The following is a 25,698-nucleotide window of genomic DNA, read 5'->3' on the forward strand; positions in this document are numbered from 1 at the left end:
CAGAAGCTAAGACGAAAATATGAGCGATAACGAACAAGGCGAGGCCGAGACCTACCGTAACGAATGGTTATGGTTATGGCAGTAATGATGGCCCCTGAGGTATTCGACGGATACCTTTATCCTCGTAGCGATAAATTCACGTGAGTTACGTAGGTCGGGCCTCATCGCTCATGACAGCACCGACCGCATCCCCTCACTGCAGACTACAGACTACGAGCCCGGCGAAGGACTCATAGACTCATAGAATCAGAATAACTTATCTGTCAAAGTCAAAAATCTGTATTTAATATGTGTTACATTTGATTGTTGATAAACTATAAAAATCGGAAATTATCACCTCGGACCTAAGGATAACCGGCGGAAGAAACTCAGCGAATGTAATCTCTTAGCCGGCCGTTCTCAGTACTCTTCTGATAACACAACATAAAACAAAGTCGCTTACCGCTATCTGTTCCTGTGTATGCTTAAATCTTTAAAATGACTCAATGGATTTTGATGCGCAATTTTTTTAATAGATAGTTTGATTTAAGAGGAAGGTTTATATGCATAATACATGCACAATGTAGCAGAAAAACACTGACAATTTTAGAAGTTTCTAAAATGATGTCGTAAATAAACACATTTTTTTTGCGCTTACATTGCAATTGCTGGCTGAACCCTACGAGATAGATCAAAATAATGTACTACAGTTTTGTATATATCTAGACACGCGGTAGCGTGTCAGCCAAGTTCTAGTATAGCAGAACTGGCGTGCAGCACCGTGTGTAATATTACACGAACCATTTGGAGCCTCTTTTGACCTCCTCATAACTCAAAAACTATTTGACATAAATGTGTCAAATTTGGCTCATATATTGAGACTCGCGAGATACATATGTGTTCCAAATTTCATAAACGCATCTCAAATCGTTATTTAGATATTAACGTCTAAAAATCGTCATTTTTATCACTGACTGACCTATAGATCAAAACTATAACCTACTTCCAGGTGACCTAGAAAGTTGAAATTTGGCATGCAGGTAGATAATTAGGCCAATATAAAGGAAAAAATCTGAAACTGGAAATTTTTTATCATTTTATTATAATTTTTCATTTTATTGGGTCTATAGGAACACTTATATACTTAGTTCCTGTAATAACTGTAATAAAAAAATGATGTAAGAACCAGCAATCAAAACTTATGACAGCCAGTCTTAATGTGGATTTTAGGGTCTTCACGTGAATATATAACAAGTTGAATACCACCCTTAAGTTTTTTAAATCCAAATATTTCCGTTTTATTACTTATTAGTATAGCCGACTTTGGTATTTATTACGTTATTAACTAGCATTTAGCGCACATCAATGGTGCAAAATCTATATATATACTTTAAAAAATAATAATAATAGGTATTTCGGTACACGGCGCGCGACGTGATGCCGAAGCAGCGGGATAGAAGCGTTGCGATTAAACCTTAACGCGGACGTGTCTCAGCGAGTGGCAACCGCGCTCATAAGAATTATTTCAATGCCTTCCGATGGAAGCTGCCTAGTCTATTCGACTGCATATTTTTTGTTTGAGTATACTAGTATACAACATTAAAATAGGTTTCGTGAGACTGTAGTAGAGTATGTATATCGTAACAGGAATGTTTTATGTTTGTACTCTAGCGCTACAAACGGGGATCTTTATTGCTTTCAAGAACAGTATCGAGTAAGCATGCTGATGTCAGCAAAGGACTGGTGAATGGGTCCAATGGAAAAATAGAGAAAGTACATTGAGGACGTCGACAACAGCAATAGCGCACGTAAAATAACAATTCAATTTAAATATAATTTAAGTAAAGAGCAGGCTTACGATGGCCTCTCTAGAGTTAAAAACTTAGATGGAGTACATCTTATCAATTTAGGTCCAAGTCAAATCAAGACACAAGAGAGCTCTATTGTAGAGTACAACCGTCTGCGCAAATTATACCACCCCTACTTGGGCAAATTAACTATAAACAGAAAACGCGTAAAAAATATCCGGACACTGAATGGGCAATTCACTCGAATATTTCAGAGGTACCTACAAGAAAAATAAGAACGTATCAATAAAAAGACAATTATACCCCGTAAACATAAGAAAATAGAATAGCTTAACAAAAACCATTTGGTATTAATTTTGTTATTAATAAGTACCTACTAATAATTTATATACAAAAAGTAGTGATATCCCATCAAAAACATAAATGTAAAAATGAGAGCCAAGTTAAATATTATAATATATACCTTGGTTGTTGTCTTCAACGACAAAAGAAGTGAGATCTAAATTTGTGCCAAGTTAAATAGTCCTTTCTGAAATTTTATTATAACTACATAAAATATAATTTCTTCTTATAACTTGGGGTAATATATTGTTGCCTATAGTCTGACTTGCTTTAGTTCTCATATACAAATTATATTAAAGCCTTCGTAAGTTCTAAGCCTGTTACAAATGAATTATAAACACAAATTAAGCACGCAAATATTCAATGGTACTTGTCTGGATATGAACTTGCAATATCTGGTTAAGATTCATGTTTTCTAGTGACTGGACCATCGCAGCTCTTAATGTACGTTAATACTAACTGAGCAATACTGAGCTGTCCTCCATTCTTCTTAGATGTTCTGAGTTATAATTTGTTATTCTAAACACAAACTACAATTTGTGTTTATAAACATATAAGAACTAGCCAAGTCAGACCTTAGGCAACAATATATTACCCCAAGTTATAAGAAGAAATGATATTTTATGTAGTTATAATAAAATTTCAGAAAGGACTATTTAACTTGGCACAAATTTAGATCTCACTTCTTTTGTCGTTGAAGACAACAACCAAGGTATATATTATAATATTTAACTTGGCTCTCATTTTTACATTTATGTTTTTGATGGGATCTATTTCTTAGGGATAACCCACAATAACCATTTTTACTCTGTACTTTTTGCGAGAAATGATGGCTTATTTTGAAAGCGATTTAAAGCAATACTGCTTTAATCCTTATCCAATTAAATACCTTAAATACATTGTGCATTTAATATAGATCAATATGGCCATTTACAGCATGTATTTTAAATGAATATTTTCGAAGATATTGCAGATTAAAAACGCAGGGATATGGCGGTTTGTATTATCTAATGACTGAAAAACTGTGAACGTTGTAACATTCGGTAGTATATTTAGTATCAGCATTGCACCCGTGCGAAGCCGGGGCGGGTCACTAGTATTATATAAACGAAACGATCAAACTGTTACAATATTGATTATGCTCAAATAAACGTGACGTCATGAAGTTATGAGAAAGCATTATTTTCATAGCGTTGTACACGGTAGCTGTCGGCAAATGTAACGAAAGTGTCATCGGTGAGACGAACAGGTGTAAATATAAAAGTTCTTTCAGCAGCCCGCACTCTTACAGACTCCAGATACTTTATTATCAGCATTAGTTCCACTACAATGCGGGCACTGTCGCGATCTCTATCTCTAGCTGGTATGAGAACGTAACCAGTCGATGTGGAATAAACGAGGCGTATGATAATTTAATATAAGGAGGTATATATTTAAGCATATTTTTATGCAAAACAATATTAGATTGTTACTATTCATCTGACATACATCTGACTTCAAAGTTTCACACTCTCCGCAAAGCTATTACGTCAAAACGCTTAGAGGAGAATTTGGCTGTTCGCTCATTTTCGTAGCGTAATCCAAACCAATTATAAATATCAAAAACTGATTTTCTTAACAAAACTCTTCCGTCTGGGTAGACGCCACCCACTCATCACGTATTCTACCGTCAAACAGGCATACTTAGTATTGGTGTGACCAAAAAAGAGCTGTCTTAAGAGACTCCCTTAATAAAGTAGGTATACTTACAGTTGCATGAATACAACCATATTATGTCTATTCACAATAACATAAATCTTTTCGAAAGAAACGTTGACTATCATTGTACAGACACGAGGAGGAAAGGTAAACTGATAACACGTAGTTTCCGACTTCGCAAAGTTAATACATCCTTCCTGGGGCGCGGTATTCGTTTCTATAATAAGATTCTACAATTACTTTAAGCTTGGCGAATTAAAAAATTTAAAGCTCGTGTCACAAAAACATTGTTAAGTGAGGGAAATTACTCCATACAAGATTATATTAAAGATAAAAAGACATGGACTTAGTAATTATTGATTTTCATTATATCCTGATATATGAAAATTGAATTGTACTTTACTGATATACTATTTAAATAAAATTATGGGAAAGAGTAACTACTTAGTTTTCTCGGTAGAAACTACCTTCCGAACCGGCGGTTGCTTTACCTTTAATTGAACACTTTAACATGAACTTCAGTGCTTTTATAAGCCTACTTGCATAAAGAATATTTTAAGTTTGATTTTTCGTATTTCTGGTTTGAATAGTGAGTGAGCCAGCGGTACTACAGGCATAAGGGTAAAGTACAAAACCACTTAGTCCCTAAGATAACGGATCATTGACGATGTAAGAAATAGCCAATATTCTGTAATCGATGGCCACTAGCGTGAGGAGCTCCTAAGTAAAAATAATGTAATTGTTGCACAATGAATCCTTATCAAAGTAAATAACGCCTGAAAAAGAATACCGTTTATATATTGCAACTTGTTTTGAGATATGTATTTCAAGGTATTTGAATGAGAGCCGGGCGAGCTTACTGTACACACGATACTTACTGGCATATAGTGCGGCACTTGTGAATCTCACCTCGATACTACAATTTGTGAATCACTATGTATGTTAGTATCACTCATTGCTTGAAATAGACTTGTAGACATTAATGCAAAGTCGGGATAGGTGTGTAGCTTGATGTAATGAAAGTATGAAATATACGAGTAATAAGTCGAAGTCCAAAATTTAATAAACATAGCGTAGTATACTACAAACTATTATAATTAAATAAGTTTTTATTTAATCTACGATCCCATCAGAAATCCTATTTCACTGTAAAAGCGTAACTAAATATTTCGCTTTTGAATTAATTTATAGTACAATTACCTAAAAATATTAAACGTTTCATACAATTATATCACGGTCAATAAAGCCTTCGCGGTTTTAATTTGCCGAAAGGATAATCCGATATCCCATGAACAACGATTACATTTTATAGATCGGATTATAGAACAATAATACGATGTTCATTATAAATGGAAGTTTACATTACGCGCATGACACAAATGGTTTAATTTCGTAAAAACGAACTCCGACTTGCGGTTGCGATACGATAATATTTGAACTCGTAACTCACATCCCGGGTTGGTGATGTGCTAAAACTCACTCAGTGTTCCATCGGCAATCGACGAGCAGAACCGCACATACCGTCATCCTCGTAGCACCACATCGACTACGCGAGGATTTATAAATACCTCTTACTCGAAAACGGCTTAGTTCGTCACACGTCTGTTCGTGTTCGTGTATGTTTACAATAGAATATTTCCTAAGGAAATAGGTTTATTTAACAAAATTAACAATGTGCAGAGCGGTCCCTTTGCCATGAACATTTGTGATTAAACGCACAAGTAGCACATGAAATTCTTTGCATCAACCCGCACTAAATGGAGATCAGTTGAAAACCTTCTCCTTTTCGAAAGTCGAGGTCTCGAAGGTGGTCATTTAACATTTTACAGCATAAAAAGTTAAATGGTTCCTTAGCATGTGCGTATAGTCAATTACTGGACGAGGGACGGTGTTCGTGTAATAACACGCACAACGGAATGTTATTTGAACGCACAAATATATTTTTATTTCTATTTCATAAATTGCTTCCGTTTCATTTTCATTGTATTTGTACATAGAATAGCTCAAATTTAAGTATAAGCCCTGACCTAACAAATCCGGCCCCGAGTTAAATTAAATTCTCAATAGAGATTTCCGAATAGCCTCGCTTTACACGGCGCTGTTCCCGTTCCGCACTTCCATTACAATACGAAACAAATTTGTTCTCAGCTCTGTATAAAGAAAGATTTCACTAGAATTACTTCCAACATCCTACAATAACGAATCCACGTACACAGAGTCAACCGGCTAGATTGTGTATATTGTGTGCGGACTGCGGACCCACATTATTGTTTGTTTGTTCGGCTCCGGCGACTAAATGAAAGCCGACTAAATGCACCGTGAAACAATGCATGTTTTTATTTTAAGCAACTATTAAACTCTGTAATAAAGTTTAAATTGAAAAAGGTAAAGTAACTCGCAACAAGCGAACATTGCAACCGTCCACTAGAGGGCACACGGGCGACCGAATGTCGTAACATCTATCGGTACGGGTATGGGTAAGTCGTTCGAAGCATATTCAGACATCGCATTGTATACTCCCAAACTAAAAGTATATTTTTCAAAAATGTTATTAGAAATGATACTATTACAGTTAACATAATTAGTAAAGGATAATTAAACAAATATAATTTGTAAAAAAAATGCTTTAAAATAATATACTAAAAACGAAAAACAAACTCCATGCATAAACCGACTACTTTGGGCTTTTGTTTTAAATAATTGAGTGTTTTCAAACGTTTTAGTTTGAAACTACGAGGTAGTCATTTTGGATGACGGCTTTCGACAGTTTTTTTTTTCGTAGGCGATATATATAAACATTCTAGCACACGAATATGTAACAATCAAAGTGTTTAGTCTACAGAGCTTCCGAAGGAAGTAGGCATAAATAGATGTCTAAGATCGAAAAACATTACCAAAATAAATCAACGAAACTACAAAAAGTGATCTTAAGTAGACCAGCAGGCCAGGCCCAGAGGGTGCAGTGTGGCATCGCTTCAGTGATGTGAGTATATAATGAAATGTAAACGTAATTAAGTACTTACGAGTGAATCTTTTGAAAAATAACGATGACAGCTTACGAGTAATTGACTCGCATACGTAAAAAAATAAATATTCACCTTCATCATTCTCCCAAGGTTTGTCTTTTTTCCGACGCTGACAATTTTTTTAACATTTATTTCAAACTTACTTTAATTGAGGCTTAAAATTAAATTAATACAAATATACTAGTGATATATTCGGAGAAATCGTCGGATAAGATAGTCAACTTTACGACAAGGATGTTCCCGATATCTCGAAGTGCTGACATGAAGAAGCAATACAACTCGAATCGAACGAACCGGACCGGTAAGAGATCGGACCCTAATAAAGCGAAGCGATTCTCCGTAGGCCGGCGATAGCTGACCTACCTGTCGCACTCCATTACGGCTTGATAACTTATTTATTGCCCACCCGTCCGCCCGCCGATCGCCCGCCACCTAACCGCCTGACCGCTCGCCTCACCGCTCGCCTCACCGCTCGCTTGAAACTTATCTTTCAAGTATATTCAACTTTCATAAAAATTCTCACTCGTAGTACATTTTACAACTTATAACAAGTTTGCAAAATGTCATTTCCTGCCTTTCAACACAACTCATGTATACCTTTTAAGTGGCTTTGAAGCATAATGTCCTAATGTTGAGTGATGCTTCAGAGAGTAAGCAATTCGGAAATTTACTGATTTAGAAATTCGTCATATTTATAATATAATTAATAATATAATATAATTTGGTTACATTACCCCAGGAGGGTACCATCAGCGACTGCGGTGGAGAATCCCTCTCTGGGCATCCATGCTCAGGACATACACCACCTGAGCAGGGATGCCCAGGCTGCCCTCCGAATTCTGGGGGGGGCAATTTTGCGCTCGCCACTGTTCGGGGCAAGCGGAGCAGGCATCATAAGGCAACCCCTACCACCCTCACTGTGGACTTCTGCAACATAAGGGGACTCAACTCGAACTTGAACGCCGTCCACTTTCACCTTGAGACGGCGAAGCCGGCCTTGCTCTTTCTTACCGAGACTCAGATATCTTCTCCTGCCGATACGACTTTTCTTTCCTACCCCGGGTATAAATTGGAACATTCCTTTGTACCACGAGCTGGGGTGTGCGTTTACGTCAGAGATGATATCTGCTCTCGACGCCTCGGCAGCCTTGAAGGACAGGACCTATCAATTATCTGGCTGCGTGTAGATTGTGACGACCATCCGCGAATCTACGCTTGCCTTTATAGGTCCCATAGCGGTAATGCCGAAACCGACCGACTGGTTGAGCACGTCCAAATGGCTACAGATTCCGTACTGCAGCAGATCCCATCCGCAGAGATCGTTATTCTTGGCGATTTTAATGCCCACCATGCCGAATGGCTTGGATCGCGCACTACCGATCATGCGGGTAGATCTGTTCTCGACTTCGCTTTAGCATATGATTTGACACAACTAGTCCCCTCGCCAACGCGAATACCAGACGTGGAGGATCATACACCTTCCCTGTTGGACCTTCTGCTGACTTCCCATCCGGATGGCTACCAGGTTATCGTCGAACCCCCTCTGGGCTCGTCGGACCACTGTCTCGTCCGAAGTACAGTGCCGGTTGCGCGTTACTCACGACCTCGTTTCGTGGGCTGCCGCCGAGTGTGGCACTACAGGTCAGCAGATTGGGATGGGATGCGGTCCTTCTTTGCATCCTACCCATGGGGGCAGGTTTGTTTCTCGCCGGATGATCCGAGTGTTGTTGCTGACTCTGTTGCCGATGTGGTACTTCAGGGTATGGAACTATTCATTCCGTATTCTGCGGTCCCCATCGGTGGCAAGTCCCAGCCCTGGTTTGGTCGTTTCTGCAAAACGGCTTCACGCAGAAAATGGGAACGCTACCAAGACTGGGCTAACGCATCAGCGTCTCGTGATGTAAATACCAGCGCAATCAGAAAGGAATATAACTCTGCCTCTAGGTCCTTCAAAAACGTGATTGCTAAGGCGAAGACGGAGTACATTGGCAGAATTGGCGAGAGACTGGTGCGCCTCCCTTCAGGAACACGTGCGTTCTGGTCTCTCGCCAAGGCTGTCTTAGGGAATTTCTGTCAGCCTTCCTTACCATCTCTGCACAAGGACGGTGAGTCATTGGCCCATACAGCGAAGGAGAAGGCTGATCTTTTAGGCTCTCTCTTCGCAGCGAACTCGACTCTGGATGACCGAGGAAAGTCACCACCAACAATCCCGCGGTGTGATACCACGATGCCGGAGGTTAAATTCCGGCAAAGTGCAGTTCGTAAAGCACTTCTTTCCTTGGATATTCATAAGTCGAGTGGACCCGATGGCATCCCTCCAATCGTGCTACGGACTTGTGCTCCCGAGTTGGCGCCGGTCTTAACGCGTCTTTTCCGGCAATCCTATGCATTCGGCGTCGTCCCGAACTCCTGGAAGACTGCTTTGGTGCATCCGATCCCTAAAAAGGGCAACCGCTCAGACCCGTCCAATTATAGGCCTATAGCCATCACCTCCTTGTTCTCCAAGGTAATAGAGTCCATTATAAACTGCCAGCTCCTGCGGTACCTAGAGGAGTACCAGCTGATTAGCGACCGCCAGTACGGTTTCCGTCGGGGTCGCTCAGCCGGTGATCTTCTAGTTTACCTTACTCATAGATGGGCGGAAGCAGTTGAGAGCAAAGGGGAGGCATTAGCAGCCAGTCTGGACATAGCGAAGGCCTTCGATCGCGTGTGGCACAAAGCGCTTCTTTCGAAGCTTCCTTCCTATGGGCTTCCCGGAAAATTATGCAATTGGATTACCAGTTTTTTGGCAGATCGGAGCATCAAGGTCGTTGTCGACGGTGCATGCTCTGACTTAAAATTCGTCAATGCTGGTGTTCCACAAGGCTGCGTTCTATCACCCACTCTGTTTCTTCTGCATATCAATGACTTGTTGCAAATCAGTAACATTCATTGCTATGCAGACGACAGCACCGTAGACACCTCATACACCGGCCGTGCTAATATTTCTCGGGAAAACGTCGAAGAAAACCGGAACAAACTTGTATCTGAAATCGAGTCTTCGTTAAACAAAGTCTCGAACTGGGGTCGGCTAAACTTAGTTCACTTCAACCCCAAAAAGACGCAAGTTTGCGCGTTAACCGCTAAAAAAACACCATTTGTCGTATCTCCACGATTCGAGAACATTCCGTTAGCCGCTACAGCTAGTATCGGAATACTTGGCGTTGATGTTTCGAGTCTCGTTCAGTTCCGCGGTCAATTGGAAGGCAAAGCCAAATTGGCATCAAAAAAGCTTGGTGTGCTCAGCAAGGCAAGACAGTATTTCACGTCGGCCCATCGTCTAAGACTATACAAGGCGCAAATTCGGCCTCACATGGAATACTGCTCTCACCTCTGGGCGGGTGCTCCCCAGTACCAGCTCCTTCCATTTGACCGTATCCAACGTAGAGCGGCTCGAATTATCGACGATCAAGCCCTTTCCGATCTGCTTGATCCTTTGGCTTTGCGTAGAGATGTTGGATCGCTCTGCATCTTCTACAGAATTTATCACGGGGAATGTTCCGAGGAATTGTTCGAATTAATCCCGGCTGCTGAATTTCACCTTCGGACATCTCGTCAAAATTCCAAATATCACCCGCACCACCTAGATGTCCGAAAATCCACAACAGCGCGATTTTTAAGACATTTTCTGCCTCGCACAACCACTCTGTGGAACCAGCTTTCGCCGGCGGTTTTTCCGAACCGATACGACTTGGGAACCTTCAAGAAAAGAGCGTACTCTTTCCTGAAAGGCCGGCAACGCACCTGCAAGCCCCCCGGTGTTGCAGATGTCCATGGGCGGTGGTAGTCACTTTCCATCAGGTGAGCCTCCTGCTCGTTTGCCACCTTATGACATAAAAAAAAAAAAAAAAAAAAAAAAAAAAAAAAAAAAAAAAAAAAAAAAAAAAAAAAAAAAACCGACATCTCCGTCGACAAGCCGTCGTCTCAGTGGTAACCCGACTTTCTCACTTCACATTATTCTCTAATAGATATCGTATAAATTGTTTCTTATATATGGGCAATAGACATGCAGTTTCCACGTTACATTAAACTATACCATTAACGGCCCGAGCGATTGGTATTTAATTAATTTTATTTGAAACGATTAGAGATTAATTTTTACGAGAAACGACGTTTAGATGAGATTATCTTACAAATTAAAATTATATACATTAATTAGATTTTTTTAATAGAATCAGCGTCGTAGTTCTTTAATAAAAAAAACAATTTCGATTCTTAGTGCTGAGTTAAGCTTCAATATATTTTATTAAACTATTAAAATTGAAACTTACAGAAACGTCAGTCGCAGCGCAGGCAACACGAGACTTTCTCCGTCTCCTAATTATCACTCTTAGGTACTTTCACAGAAATAAATGTTTCAAGTTATTATTTCCTAAAACATCTCGTCTTATGATATAAAAGTTCTCAATTCTATACGAAACAAATAACCATTTTTTGCGTAAGCCTATTCATGTATCAACAACTTGTTCTACATGAGCACTTCGAACACAGTTCACTTTTGTACAAGAGTCGTATTCCAAAAGTTTAGTCGGGCGCATGTTGCGTGCCTGCGGCCGGCGTCGAGGCGAGACTGCTGCTCCGACGCGCGGCCGCCGCGGACGCGGGCCGTGCGGCGCACTGTACGCGGCGCTGAGGCTGCGCGCGCACGCTCCGCTCGCCGTACGACTATAGGAAAAGCATTTCTTTGTACTATCATAATAAATTACACATCAATCAGATTAGTCATCCTCTCATCGAAATGAAGTGCGCCGGCGGTTGACCTTGCGCGCTACCATAGATGGGCACGTGATTAATGCGAGCCTCACTAAGTGCTCGCCGTGTGAGCTTCGGAGCTCAGCTGCTTAATCACTATTTTTAGAATATTAATACCAATGTTTTGTAAATTATAAGATAACAATATACATTACTTACTGTAAATTTTACTAGTGTGCGATGGAACCAAACGTGAAGCTGAAAGGCATTTCGAAGACGTCCAGAGGAATCTCTGCAGACAACGTTTTAATCATAACTAAAACCTCATTAGAGTTTCTAATAAATATTTGTTTTATTTGGAACCCATAATAAAACAAAAGTTAATATATTTATTTATTAGATTCAAAAAGGTTTTATTGTAAAATTTTACACAGCTGAGAAAACAAAAAGCTTAAACCTTCAAAATAGGACCTAAATTGAAACTTTACTGAGTAACAAATTGTTTCTAACTTTGCCGTTTCATAGATTCATATCATTTGTAAAAAATACATTGGTAAAGAAGGCATATTATTCGATACAAGATTATGTAGATGATAAAAAAGCGTGGAGTTAATGCTTGTTGACTTCCAGACAGGAGACACAACATACGTATACAATTGTATTTAACTAACATTACTGTATTTTTAGATGATGAAAAAGAGTAACTACCGAGTTTCTTGCCGGTTCTTCTCGGTAGAATCTACATTCGGAACCGGTGGTAGCTTTACTTTAAATAGTTTGCTAAATGACTTAGTACTTGTAAAAGCCTAGTTAAATAATGTATATTTTGATTTTGATTGATTTTGTTCGACAGATATTAGAAGTACTCAATAGTCGTTACTATTGACTCGTTTCCTTACCATTAGTATTACATTTACTTATACATATTTTATTGATTCTTTTTATTATCATATCATTCAAATATATAAGTTAGCAGTATATATTCAAAATTATTTGAGTATCTAGTCTTATCAAAGTTAGTTCGTTAAGATTCATTTTTTTAACAACGATAAAACATGTATCACAAATTATGTATTAGCTTCGAAAACTCAAATTATAATGTATGTATGTACAGGTACATAAAGATGCGGGCGTTTTTACAACTACTTGTTTTTTTGCTTTTCAATCACACCATGTAATAGTAGTCCGTACCAATGAACTCTTATTAATTTAGCAGAGTCTATTTTTAAATTATATCTATTTTTAATATAAATAATATATTTATTTTAAAAACAATTTGATTTATCGTTTAAAATTAAATATGCTACTTAAAAAACGAAATAGAAAAATTCTAACTTCAGTTGCCGCAACTATTAAACTTTAAAACGGAATATACATCGCATGTCATTACCGGCAGCTGACACGGGATTAGTGTCGTAGCGACTGGGATAAACAAAAATAATATTTCGGGTTAGCTCTCGTAGCTGTGCACATGAAAAACATATAAATTATTATTTCGAAATAACACTGGAATAGATTTTGTAGTGCACAATCTGTAAACGTCATTAATGTGATCTATATATATTGCTTTCTCTTTCTCACCAATGTATTTTGACAGCATAGCGAATTTCAATGATTTGGTATTCTATGCCAGGCGAAGAAAAATAGTCACAAATGGAGTCTTAAATTACAATTAGTTTAGATTTTTTCATTTAAGAGGACTACAGCAATAATTGTGTTTTTTGTCAGAAAAAAATTATGTAGACATATGTTATCGACTACAAAATGACTGAATGCTGAATGAATATAAGAATACATTCACCAGTTATTATTAGTCCGCATTATACGATTCGTCACGTGTAACATCGTATACCATCACGTATGTGTATATGTATACAATCTTAGCTGGAGAATATAATATGTCTGTTTCAATGTGCAATATAGCCTTAGGTATAGGAAATGTTTGTTTAATGACCGGCCGACACAGTTTGACGTGTCAGCTGCAAGCGTTCTTCTGCTATAACAACATGCTGCAACTTCACCCTTACCTAGTAGCCAGTAGCCAGCGGTCCAATATGTTGTAACACACTCCGACAACTTCGCCAAGACTTCAAGTTCAGTCTTGCAACTGCGCAATCACCGACTATCGTATTTTCGTCGGATGAACGAAACCCTATATCAGACTTAGGGCGTGTCCAATATAAAACACACTGACATGATATTCGGTCCACTTTTGACGTGGCTAAATTTCATCGTTTGAGCCGCTAAATAGATGGAGCTTAATTTAACCTTAATGGTAGAATTAAGGATGTGTATCCAGCCACTTACAGTTTAAAATATATTTACAAACTAGTTGTCGCCTACGGCCTTGTGATGTTATAGGGGTTGATCGTGAGTTGATAGGCAGAAAATAGCCCATGTCCTTTCTTGGTGTTCAGCTTTACTTTTTATGAAATTTCATCGAAGTCGGTAAAGTGGTTTGGCCGTGAAAGAGCATCAGAGAGACAGGCAGAGTCACAGACAGACGAACAGAGAGAGTTTTGCATACTCTGTTCCGTATCCAAAATGTCAAACGAAAAATGTTTTCCTATTCTAATCATATGAATCAGTTTTTGTTAGGTAAAACATTAAGCTGAACCTTCGGCACTTAATTTGTAGCATAAAATGAAATAGGATATTTTACGACGCGTGTAGACTTGTTTTATGTTCTTTCCGAGGTTGTGTCACGAAAAACATAAAATGTCTATAACAGACTTTTCTGGGGAAACTAATGCGTATTGTAATGGAATTCTTAGTGAAAGGGCTTGAACACGCGCAAATTCTTAGAATTCATTTAATTTTTTAAAGTGTATCTTTACTAAAATTCAAAATACGTATTTATACTATGAAAATATGACTAGGCATTCATTTAGAGAACCAAGGAATAAGTCCTGTAGCTCTCCGCCCTTAGGCAGATTGTTATTGATCTTCACATGATGTCTCATGTCAAGATCAATATAAAGAGATAATAAAAATAAAATAAACGAAAAAAAATTACAAACGTACACAAATAAAGAATAAAGCCGTATTGACCCTTTCCTCTTTTTAAACTTTGATGCGTTACAATTACGCTATGTCATGATATTATTAATTAAAGTTTTACAAGGGTAGTTAATATAATAAACAAAATAATAAACATAGTATATTTATTATACGAGTAGCTACTGTCGAAAAAATACTGTGTATTCATAAATGTCGTTCAAATGTATGAGGAAAATATAAAACACGCTTTGACTTATACTGGAAAACAATTCAGATCCGTGTCTCAGATAAATAAACAAACGATGCGCAATTAACTTAGATAAATAACGGCAATTCGTTTGCTTCGAATTCCGGCCGCCGCCGCACCGCACGACAATTTAAACGATTTTTTCGGAGTCACGTTATTTAGCTGAGGCCGCATATGGTCGGTTCTAAGTAAAGTATCTTTTAATATGATAGCTAAGCTAACGAGTGAGATTTCTCAAATTGTTTCAGTCGCTCGACATTAAGTGGGTGATGGATCTGACTCTGACCTCTTGGGCGCCTATTGTCCTCGCTCCTAGCATTAGACTTAGACTAATTTACATGGAAGAGGAATATTGATTTCGTAAAAATAAGCTAGTATTTTTTTAATACGAGGTTTTTTGTGGTTTACCTGATTGGAATTACGAATTACGTATTAAATAAATGAATAAGTGAAATGAAATATTAAATTAATATAAATAAATTGTTAATGTTATTCATTTAATCAAAATTTAAATATACTTTACGCATGTAGGCTTTTACAAGCACTTTTGAATCGTGATTTAACAGACTATATTACGTGAAACTACCACCGGTTTGCAATGCAGATTCTACCGAGAAGAACTGGCAAGAAACACAGTAGTAACTCTTTTTCAACATTTAAAAATACAAAGTCATGTTAGTTAATACAATTATATACTAAAACTACACATTTTGTTTTTTGAGCGTTCAAAACAAAATAATTTACTGTGAACCAATTGTGTATTTGTTGCTGTTCTGTTCACTGTTCACATTGTCATAATCAGTATTTTTACTGATGACCTCAAAAATTAGTGAAGTGTCGTTAACAAAAAACACTTTATCACAAATACCTTTAACATAGAAAGGAAGACCCAAAATTGATCCTTGTGGAACACCACTCACAGAAGACTTTATTCCATTAATGAAAACTAGTTGGACTCGTTGCCTTATGTATGAAGCAATGAGATCAAGATTTACCTTTAATTTCGTAGTATTTGAGCTTATAAAGTAGCGTCTCGTGTTCACAATCAAATGCTTTAGACAAATCACAGAATACTCCAAATGTATTCTGTAATTGTTCCCAAGCATCGTAAATATGTTTGAGAAGTGCTGTTCTCGCAACGGTTGTCGAGCGACCTCTTGTAAAACCGAATTGTAACCATACTCATACTTTCATACTCACTGTGAAAAATAGTATTTGTACCGAAATGGACGAGAAGTTGATTTAAAAAAAAAATCTATATTATTAAATATTTCAATTATTTCTTATTATAATTTCATTGAAATAATAATAAGAAATAATTGAAATATTTAATAATATAGATTTTTTTTTATGCGGCCGAGATGGCCCAGTGTTTAGAACGCGTGTGTTAGATTTTTTTATTCAATTTATAATTAATAATTACAATAAAACCAAACAATTACCTTAATTAAAATATATTTATTCAAGTAGGCTTTTATCGTCATTTAACCAACTATTTTAAAGTAAAACTACCACCGGTTCGGAATGTAGATTCTACCGAGAAGAACCGGCAAGAAACTCAGTAGTTACTCTTTTTCAATGTCCAAAAATACAATCATGTTAGTTAAATACAATTATACTAACTTTGTATATATAATACTAACTTTGTATATTGATAATTGCAAAAGACACAATTCATATATTCATCCATAATTTAACAAGCAATAACAACTATAGGGAAATATTAGTATCATTTTTATACACAAATATTTTAAAATAATAATTTACTAACACTAGCAAAAATAAAAATACATTACGTATCTCGTAGATGTTGACACTTCAGATCGCCACCAAAAGAGGCCGGTAAAATACTTACAAGGGTTATTTATACAAAAATTAAGTGTCAAAGTTGTCATATTACGTTTTTTAATTATGTTATTAAAAACTTTTTATCTTAAATAAATACTATACTGAAAAATAATATAATTTTAATAATATTAAGTCACAATAATTAATTATATCGATAATTTTATACAACTATCTATCACGGCCATACTGACAGTACTTCGTCCACGAAGGACAACTCGAATAAAAATATAATATCGTAATAGTTGACAATCTTGAATAATTGAAATTAATAGTGGAACAAAAATGATAAAGAAGTATTAATAAGCAAAAGGAATAACTGTAAAAAAGTTGTAACAATTTAAAGATTTTTTTACGTTTCATTTTATTGAAACATTAACTTGTTATTTGCACAATTTGTTTTTCTTTCTCATACAATTGCGAGAATTAGATTTTGAAATATTATATAAGATTTGTATTTGAGCCAGATACATAGACATGCCAATCACATTCACTCGCTGCTTGTGAGATATTTGGCACCAAGTATAAGGCCTAACAGCGAAACAGTTGAGCCAGTGACATAGACATACTGATTCCATTCACCTGCTGGGGGTGAGTAACTAACCAGTACCAAATCACGGCCTACCAGCGAGGTTTCAGCCAATAACATAGACATACTGATTCCATTCACCCGCTGGAGGATGAGTAACTAATCAGCACCAAATCATAGCCTACCAGCAACCTACCCAATTTAAATTTATAACTCGAAAAAAAAATAATATAGCGAAAAATGTGCAAATATCAAATTAAAGATTCAATAATAAAATTTTGTAAGAATTGTATTTTAAAAATATAACTTTAATTTTTATTTATAAAAAATAATATACTAATATCAAATTAAATGATCTATTAACAGATGTTTTATGTATTATTGATAACAATTGTCTTAATACTATTCTAACATTAATGTTTTATATTTAATTATAAAAATTAAACAATCATTTTATAACATTTTCTTTTTATTCCAAGTAATAACTTCAGAAAGGGCTAATCGAAATTGTATTTATTTATATTATATATTTAACAATAATTTAAAATTTAATGTTTTATGCGACTTAGTTACATGGCATTTTCAACAGCAATGTTTTCGTCAACCCATTCGCCTGGCCAATAACGCAATTTTTCTTTTGCAATTACAGTATCTCTTAAATTACCGAGTCCTTTTAAAGCGTAACGATCATTAGAAAGAATTGAAGTAATTTCATAGGGGCCCTTAAATTTCAGTCTTAATTTATCATTGGGTCTGTGATCCTGACTAATGTAAACTAAATCACCTAAATTATAGATTATATTGTTTCGCCTGACAGAATCAAAACGATCTTTGAATTTTTTTTTTTTGAAATCTGCTGTAAACGTTGTCTAGCAAGTTCACGATCAGCTTGTACGTCAATGTAAGGATTTAAGCTATTACTGTCGAGAATGTCGTTTAGACGAGCTTGAACAACGGGTATATTTGCTTCTACACCGATCAGTAAGCGCAAAGGAGAAATCCGGTAGATTTTTGGACTGTGGTATTTATAGATTGTTGTACTTTCCATAACCCATTCGGCCAGTCTGACAAATCGTTACATATAGTGCTTAACATGTTAACTACTGTGGCTACATAACGTTCAACCTGTCCATTACTTCTAGGTGTACCAGTAGCTATCATGTGATGTTCTATAGATAATTCTCTAAAAAAGTTTTTAATTTGATTAGAACTAAAATTTGTTCCGCGATCAGTGATAATTAAGGATGGCGTACCAAATATTGTAATCGTTTCTCTTAACTCTTGGGTATTTAAAGTTTTAAGTGGCCTTAACAAACAAAACTTAGTAAAACCGTCAACTATTAATAAAATATATTTGTATCCCTCTCTCGTTGCCGTGAAGGGTCCTGTGCAATCTAAATGTATTGTATGGAATGGAATAGCAGTTTTTTCAATGGGATGGAGAAATCCTTGTTTTGGACCTGAAGGTCCTTTTCTTTCGACACAAATCAAACAATGGGAAATGTATTTTTTAACAAAAGATGACATTTTAGGAAACCAGAAATAATCTTTAATTTTATGCAAAACTTTATCAAAACCTACCTGGCAATTTTCGTCGTGAAATAATTTTAATATACTCAGTCTATAACCCTTCGGTACAAACAATTTCGGTTTTGCATCTGAACTAACTTTATAATGAAGTAGATCATTTTTAATTAAATATTGATTAGCATCCAAATCACCCGATTGTAGTTTTGAGATAAGAGTTTGAGTTTCAGAGTCATTTTGCTGAGCAATTTTTAGCCATGATTGTGAAATATCTCTTTCATTAGAAATTTCAATAAGACTAACCTCACGAGCTAGCTTTGGGTCTGGGAGCCCGATCGGGTTGCGGCTAAGGAAATCGACATGACTTATAAATTTTCCCTTTTTATATTTAATTTCAAATTTAAAATCTTGCATTAGGGTCCACCAACGGGCGACCCTCGGTGACAAATCTTTTTTTGTCATGGTGGATTTTATCGCATTACAGTCTGTAACAATTGTAAATTCAATACCTAACAAATAGACTCTAAAGTGCTTTAGGGCATTATAGATTGCTAACGTCTCTAAATCATAGGAGCAATATTTAGATTCTGGAGGAGTTGTTCGTTTATTGTAATAAGCTACAACTTTATTTTGATTATTAATTTTCTGTAAGAGTATTGCTCCGTATCCTATGGAACTGGCATCGGTATGCAGTTCAGTAGGATACTTCGGATCAAAAATAACTAAGAGGGGCAGAGAAACAAGATGATCTATTATATAATTTCTAGCCGCATCCTGTTCGGGTCCCCATTCCCATTTTTGATTTGTTTTTGTTAATTTATTAATACAAGCCGTCCGTGAAGCAAAATCGGGGATAAATTTTCGAAAATAACTGGCCAAGCCCATAAATTGGTAAATTAAAAATATACTTGCTTGACATAATTGGGTATACAAGAATTTACTAAAGCACTACCTTTAGATTCACTTGGCCTAACACCTTCACGATATGTGCCTACCTAGGTATTCAATATTGTCAACAAAGAATTTACATTTTTTAATATTTACTGTAAAACCATTAGAATCCAAAGCCAAAATTGTTTGTTCTAAATAATCAAGTCCCTCTTCAATGTTGTTAAATGGTATTAAAATGTCATCTATATATACTAATACAAATTTTAAATGTCGTAAAGCTAATTATCTGTTTATCTAATAAATCATTAACTATTTCTTTAACCTTTGGAGCTAATCTATACGGCCTATAATACACAACTTCGTCTCTTTTTAATTTGATTTCTAGTTTACCAGTCTTAACATTTCCAATGGGTTTCAAAACAGACGGATATTTTTGAAAAATCCCTAATCCTTATCTGTATACTATCATCTAGGTGTTACAATTTCTTATTAAAGTCGTCTGAAAATTCTAATTTTTCTAATGAATCAAGATTAATTTTAGGTGGATACTTCCGTACTAAACGAGAACCTAATGAATCTGTTATAATCTCAATATCGGGATGCTGTATAACATTTTTACCTATTAAAAGATCATAACGACAATCGTTGTCCTTAACCACATATATATCTAATTCGATACATAACTGTTTAAATTTAACGGGTACCGTAATTTTCGAAAATATATTTATACTACCTTTACCTATACAAAAAAACGTAAAAACAACATGGCGTTAGATGGCAACCTAATCGCTTTGCTATAGATTCTCTTATTATACTGCAATTTGCCCCAGTATCAATTAATGAATTGATTTTAACATTATTAATAGATACTACTGTTAATTTTGACTGAGGCTGGGTTCCCCTAAAATAAAAACTTCCTTATTATCATCTTTTTTATTACCGTACCGACAAATATTATCTGTATGTCCGGGTTTTCGACAAATAGTACAAAATCTTTTTTTTTTTTTTTTTTTCTGTTTTGCCTATTGCCTAGACATGTCAAGTCCCTCCACCCGCTGCTAGTGGGATAGACTTGCATCAAGCAAAAGACCGACCAGCGGAAACAGATTTTTTTTTTATCGATTACCTCGACATGCTTGACCCAATCACTCGCTGCCAGTGCGTCGGACAAGCACTTTTTTTTTATTTTTATTTATTAACAATCACAACTTTTGTATACTTCAAAATTTCCTTCCTAATCATATATAGAAATATAAATAATATGACATTACAATTTAGGCAAATATGTCATATCTAGTAACAATTAGTTATATGTAATTATTATCATCTAAGGCTATTTTCGACAACTATGTTTTCCAAAGTTCGACCTCCAGAAGGCGCCAGACTCGAAACATTTTAAACGGAACCCCTTAGGGTCTTACCAGCCTTAGGAACAGCCATGCTGCTCCATCGAAATTCTTTTGACGGTTTCTTAATCTTCTGACACCAGCCTTCCGCACTGTTGTCACTGGTTGCTCGATCGTAGACGGGGTGCTGCGTCGTCATCATTACGGTGACGGCCAGATACAGCTCCTCGAATCGCGTTGACGAGACCATTGAAACACAAAAAATAAAAATTAGTAGGTACTTATGTGAATTGCATATCCCACTTCTGATGTTAGATTTTTTTATTCAATTTATAATTAATAATTACAATAAAACCAAACAATTACCTTAATTAAAATATATTTATTCAAGTAGGCTTTTATCGTCATTTAACCAACTATTTTAAAGTAAAACTACCACCGGTTCGGAATGTAGATTCTACCGAGAAGAACCGGCAAGAAACTCAGTAGTTACTCTTTTTCAATGTCCAAAAATACAATCATGTTAGTTAAATACAATTATACTAACTTTGTATATATAATACTAACTTTGTATATTGATAATTGCAAAAGACACAATTCATATATTCATCCATAATTTAACAAGCAATAACAACTATAGGGAAATATTAGTATCATTTTTATACACAAATATTTTAAAATAATAATTTACTAACACTAGCAAAAATAAAAATACATTACGTATCTCGTAGATGTTGACACTTCAGATCGCCACCAAAAGAGGCCGGTAAAATACTTACAAGGGTTATTTATACAAAAATTAAGTGTCAAAGTTGTCATATTACGTTTTTTAATTATGTTATTAAAAACTTTTTATCTTAAATAAATACTATACTGAAAAATAATATAATTTTAATAATATTAAGTCACAATAATTAATTATATCGATAATTTTATACAACTATCTATCACGTGCATCTTAACCAATGATTTTGGGTTCAAACCCAGACAGACACCACTGAATATTCATGTGCTTAATTTGTGTTTATAATTCATCTCGTGCTCGGCGGTGAAGGAAAACATCGTAAGGAAACCTGCATGTGTCTAATTTCAACGAAATTCTGCCACATGTGTATTCCGCCAACCCGCACTGGAGCAGCGTGGTGGAATATGCTCCAAACCTTCTCCTCAAAGGGAGAGGAGGCCTTTATCCCAGCAGTGGGACATTTACGGGCTGCTAATGCTATGCTAAAATTATTTCAATGTGCTCAATTTAATTGGTACCATTTCTGTATTCCATTCCATTTCCATATTTAATAATATATTTAATGAATTAATAAATTAATGACGTTAACGTTATAAATAGTAGGTACCTATATAGTAGTGCAAGTAATAACATTGTTTTAAGAAATCCCGTGTGCAATAAATATTAATATGAAATAAGTTTCAAGAATATTATATTTAGGAAACTCATTTCATTTATATGAAAAAAAGTAAATGTCGCGGCGTACGCCCGACTATGGGACATTCAGCTCGTTGGCTTGGTACAGAAAGGTAGCTGTCTACGAGATTTTTGAGTGGTTGCAATTTTAACTTGGGTAGATATAAGTATTTTTTATTAAGATTATGTAATTAAATGGGAACATGAGATTATATTCTTGTTTTGTTTTGAAATTATTTAATAACGCGTAAGATATTTTTTTTTATTTTTTTTTTATTGTAATAATTGAGAGAGGAAGGTAGAGAGTTGCTTGTCGCTAAAGCTTTTTCCTTACTTGAAGACTTCTGCCAGTTCACTCTACTGTAAGCCGCGTAAACGAACTGCCTTCCAAAAACAAATAACGAATATCTTTTCCATGTTTTATGCACAACTACAAAAATGCTCAGATAAGTACTTCTTGCTTGATTGTCAGCAGTCTAAACTTCTAGCTTCTGACACCGTATCACAGCGAGATGTCTCGAGAACTCTTCTCGACTTTGCCCGCGTTCAGCATCACTTTTACTTGTCAAGGTTACATTTGACGTAAGCCAAGTTGAAGTTTCTATTTGGTCTTAATTACGTTCCCCAATTTGAAAATCATTATAAAGGTCCATTTATTATATTTTTTGTTAAATGAATTCAGCATATAAAAATTAAAACGAAAAAAAAACAAATCTTGCCAAGCCGTAATATCCTGGAGTAAAGACAAAACCGGTTTACTTGATGAATCGACAGTTATACTTGAAGTACACAAAGAGTACATTCCTAACTTTCATTTTACATTCTGAAGTTACATAAAATATGTATATAAATGTATGTCGAATGTACTCCTTTGAATATTATGTATTAAATGAAAGAACAGTCAGCGATTTATCCGCTAGGGCGGTATAATGCAACGACAATATTTGGCAAGACGGTGAGGCCCGGGGGAGGGGAGAGAGGTCATTCAGCGAGTGCTTTTCACTGTAGTGCTTTCATCTCTCACTTATAGCATATTTTTTCTTCACTTTTTATATCTACTATCCAACATAATATTTTTATAGTGAAATAGACCCATTGAATCGTATTTTATATTACGTGACGACTTATTATATATTTTTATAAACATTAGCTGACCAGTAAGTTCATTTTAGGAAGAAGTTTAACTCGTGACTTCTATATTATTAATAAAACTTAATTTTTCCTTAAATTCACCGCAATATTCTCATAAACTGAATCTCGCCGGACCAGTCATTATCACTTGTGCCACATATGAGCTAAGCTCACTTTACGAGCCCTGATTTAATCAGCACCTCGCTTCGAGGGCGTTTGTCTTTATAACTCATTATCTCAGCTCTTTCTCGCACCCTGGTGACTTAGTTACGCCACATAAAACCAAATGAAAGACCCGAGGACGTACGCGCGCACGTGGTGCAAACGTTTTTGTTTTTCGCAGTTCGCAGTTTCGTAAATATTGTTACGACTATGTGTGTCTACTTTTTTAAAGTTGTGTTAGGTATCTGTTCAAATAGCCATTCGAGGCCTAACGCTAGCAGCTATTGAAGCAACGTTCGCTCCAATCATAGTGAGCTGATGTTTGAAATACACTTACTAAACGGCAGCAGGCTGCCGGTGAAATGCAATAAACCACGGTGGCGGTGCTCTTCCCTCGCCTGGCTTGCAAGAAACCGTTAAACAAAAAAAAAATAGTACGCAGCTTGTTTCACGGAAACCTCGCTACCCGTCGAAGCCAATCGCATGGCCTCCACCCCCGCCTTCGCCGCCCCGCGACGCCCCCTCCTCCAGCCCGCTCGTACCCTCGCCCATCTGTTCCCGCTCGACGCTTCCTTCCAGCGAAATGAAAAATTGACTTATATCCGATTTGATTATAGGATTTTAAATATAAATATCTGGGTTACGAGTTTCTTATAGAAGCGTTATCTGGAACAACTTTCGATAGGAACTCGAATATTGTCAATTTGACTTATTATTTAGTGTGATCTTATGTCAACGAATACAATCTCTCGATGTAGTATTTAGTTTAGATTAACTCGTAGTTGTTATTGTTAGCAAAATAAACATTCGTTTGAACAAATCTAATTTAGTTTGCAGTATTTATTATCACATGCACGTATCAGTCTGGATAAATAAAACTCGGAGTCAGTGTTTGATAGTATCTCATAAATATGGGCATATTTAAATAATTTACTTAACATCTACCACTAAAACGCTGCGAGTAGCTCACCTGTCGTCCCACATGAGTTTATTTGCAAACGTCAGCTACATCGAAAGTTGTAAACGTCGCTGCTATGGACTAAGGTAAAGTTGAGAGAAGCAATAAAAGCGTGTTCGATAAAGAGAAACAACGAGAATAGGTGCTAGTGGGGGGGGGGGAGATGCGGGCGGAAGAGGGACGGTCAAGTTAGAGTTACATGAGCGATCCACGCTTCACTTATTTGTGTGAGCTTGAAGTTTGAAGTATTGCAATAAACTTGCTAATAATAATTATACGGCTCGGAAACATTTAAATTGTTTAAAACTCAAAATCAGTAAGGAACATAAACTAAATAAAGATATACATGAGCGGGAATCCCGACGAATAAACAATACGAGCCCCCTTTTGTTGGTTATTACAGCGCGGCCGCCACCGGCCACGGCTCTGCCGCCGACACTTTAGATGCGCGTAAGTAAAAGAGTGAAGAAGAAATCGAGTGAACAATAATTGACTCCGAACAAAGAGACGGCCGCGTTGCCAATAAAAGCTTTTAGCGAGGCGACGCGGCGCAGACGTGCGACGTGCGATAAAAAACATCGACGTTTCTTGTGCGCGCGATTTGTACTATTTGTCGCTCGCAGCGCTCGCAGCGCTGCAATTATTTATTTCTCGCAACCCGACATACCCATATGACTATGACTCGCTCGTTTTTTGATTTACTTCTATTTATTGCTTGTTTTTGACGTCAGAGATATCGACCTCATCAGGACACTGAATTTATTTCGATACAACGAACTTTCTATGAAGAAAATTTCCGTCATATTATTACTACTGACTTTTATCCATGTCTGTTCAAAATTACCTTCACAACTCTCTACCTCGGGAAATTTGACTATTGCGTATAAAGGACTGCAACAGTATTTGCTTCCGTAATAAGACTTGTGCTTGTGCTTACCTTATAATAACACCTTCTTTGACTGGTCTATAGCAGCTTGTTCGGGTACAACTTTTTAATAGCTTTACGTACGTTTACGGCTGTGTGGTAAAATTTTATATATTTCTTGTGCCTCTTATAA

At 36.3% G+C, this 25,698-nt stretch overlaps 1 protein-coding gene across 1 annotated transcript in view; it reads right to left on the reverse strand.

Moving 5' to 3' along the window:
• LOC125071883 (TWiK family of potassium channels protein 7-like) overlaps positions 1–11,284 on the reverse strand; it is a 57,799-nt gene extending 46,515 nt beyond the window's left edge. The window contains exon 1 of the mRNA XM_047682302.1: positions 11,164–11,284. The gene's annotated coding sequence lies outside the window, so the exon portion shown is untranslated. The remainder of the gene's footprint in view (positions 1–11,163) is intronic.
• Between the last annotated feature and the right edge of the window lie 14,414 nt (positions 11,285–25,698).

The sequence above is a fragment of the Vanessa atalanta genome, chromosome 20 (assembly GCF_905147765.1).
Source record: "Vanessa atalanta chromosome 20, ilVanAtal1.2, whole genome shotgun sequence".
NCBI classification, from domain to species: Eukaryota; Metazoa; Arthropoda; class Insecta; order Lepidoptera; family Nymphalidae; genus Vanessa; species Vanessa atalanta.